This window comes from Oncorhynchus gorbuscha, linkage group LG12 (assembly GCF_021184085.1).
Source record: "Oncorhynchus gorbuscha isolate QuinsamMale2020 ecotype Even-year linkage group LG12, OgorEven_v1.0, whole genome shotgun sequence".
In the NCBI taxonomy this organism is placed as follows: Eukaryota; Metazoa; Chordata; class Actinopteri; order Salmoniformes; family Salmonidae; genus Oncorhynchus; species Oncorhynchus gorbuscha.
The window spans coordinates 80,385,159-80,387,468 of record NC_060184.1 but is presented as its reverse complement, the minus strand read 5'-3'; the positions used below and the strand labels follow the sequence as shown (position 1 = coordinate 80,387,468).

The 2,310-nt window shown below is 33.9% G+C and overlaps 1 protein-coding gene across 5 annotated transcripts in view; it reads left to right on the top strand.

The window, feature by feature from the left end:
• Positions 1-252: 252 nt before the first annotated feature.
• The window catches only part of LOC123991433 (eyes absent homolog 1), a 150,429-nt gene continuing 148,371 nt past the window's right edge, over positions 253-2,310 (top strand). For all 5 annotated transcript variants that reach the window (XM_046293044.1, XM_046293038.1, XM_046293032.1 and 2 more), the window contains exon 1: positions 253-535. The gene's annotated coding sequence lies outside the window, so the exon portion shown is untranslated. The remainder of the gene's footprint in view (positions 536-2,310) is intronic.

Below are 2,310 nucleotides of genomic sequence, written 5' to 3'. Positions count from 1 at the left end.
TGCCTTGCTGCCTTGCTACCTTGCTACCCTGATGCCTTACTACCTTACTGACTTACTGACTTAGCACCTTACTGACTTACCGCAACTATCTGCTCTTTCAAACAGCTCAAACAGCAGCCTTCCCCTCTCTCTCTTTCTCCTTCCCTACCCTCCCTCCACCTCCTCCCTCCACTCAATGCTTTCCCTCCTCTCTCTCTCTCTCTCTCCTTATTTCCCCCCTCTTCGTCAGACACTCTGTAGTCACTGCCTGAAGCAGTAATCAGACAACTGTCCTTCTCACTCTGACTCGGTCTCCTGAGATACCAGTTAGTGTATCGGGGCTCCATGAGTTCTAATACTTAAAATGAAAAAGAAAAGGTTGTCTTGTAGCCGGTAATTTGTTGCGTTACAGGTTCTACCAACTCTTTTTTAAGAACTTCATTTTGCATTTCTTCTTGTTTTGTTCTGGACTGGACAGACTTGGCTGTAGAATATTATAAAGAAACGTTAAGGAAGGGTTACCAGATAAAGTACAGGGATTTTCTCCAATATTGGGGTGAGTATGACTTCGTGTTATAAGAAGCAGTATTGTATTTTCTGCTGTTGGTCGGGTTAGTCTGATGCCTGTCTGTCACTGGCTATATGGACATGTGTGTTTCTTTTTAATACATACTCTTCTCTTCTCCTGAGCGTTGTATTACTTACAGGCATCTATATCGTAAACTGTGAGGGTTTCATGAATTAAGGCGTCAATAGAATGAGCAAATATTTAAAATATATATTGGCACTAGTTGTTATCGTGCGAATAAATAGTTTTAACACCTTGTTTTTTTTGAGGCATCTTCTTGATAACAGCATGTTATCATGTTAATATTTAGACCAGTTAAATAACCACTTACATCATGGTCTCATGGTCTTGACAGTATTCATCCACTGCTCAAAATATCAAAATGGAAAATGGACTTGTGCGTATCATATTTATTTTTAAAAAGCAATGCTTTTTGTTTTAGTGCGCGGAGTGATATTTAGATATATATATATATATAATATAATACGAAACTGTCACAATATGATCGTCTGTAATAACTAACTCAGTGATGACATTTAAAAAAAGATAAAAACACAAGCGACTGGAGTATAAATATATATTGCAACAATGGTAATATACTATTCATATAAATATTACTATACTAGTAAAATAAGTGAAAACATGTATGTTAATGTATAAACTGACTGTTCAAGAATTAAATACTATTTGGACTTAATGATATACTCTTAACAATTAAGTAAATGATTTACTCATATGAAAAACATGAATGTTCTTTTCCGACACCGACTTCAGCACAAATTAATATTCCTAACTATATCCAATAACTGTTGTCTAGTTCTTTTTTTTTTTAAATCAACTTTACATTATTATTATTTTTTTTTAGCTCAGCAATTAAATTCACATCAAATCCTTCTTTAAAATTACATTCTAAAAACAAAACACCTCGATCTGAATACATTAAAAATATAAATCACAATTCCAAAAAACATTTAAATAAATCTGCTTCCTAAATGTCCAAGTCTGTATGATGATCCTCTTCCGTGCTCATTACTCGGCTCCCAGTTTACATTTTTCGATGCTGCAAAGCAAAAGCTCCCTGCAGGAGTCTCTTCTCCACTGGTGGAATAAACAACGGCAGCCCAGTTAGAGCAGTTGACATCTAATGACATCTGCTCTTGCCGCTGCCTGGTCAGGAATGCTCTGAACGGGAGAGGAACGGTGTGTGTCTCACAAGACAACAGCTAACCCCACCACCACAAACAACCACCTCTTATGGTTTAACACAGAGGCCCGGTCGTACTGCTTAGAGTAAACTCTCACACTGCTTCCTGTTATACTACAATATACTACAATATACTACAATATTCTACAATATTCTACAATATACTACAATATACTACAATATACTATAATGTAATATAATGTTATATAATATACTATGATATATTATCATATACTGTTCTGTACAATAATATAATATGCTTTTCTATACAATACTATACTATAATATATTACAATATACTATGCTTAATATACTATAATATACTGTTCTATACTATACTATATTACAATATACTATGCTTAATATACTATAATATACTGTTCTATACTATACTATAATATACTACAATATACTATGCTTAAAATACTATAATATACTGTTCAATACTACAATATACTATACTGTATATACTATAATATACTGTTCTATGCTATACTTTAGTAGAATAGACAGTGCTGCTTTACACTATACAGAAGACACATGTCCATCTTGTATGGAT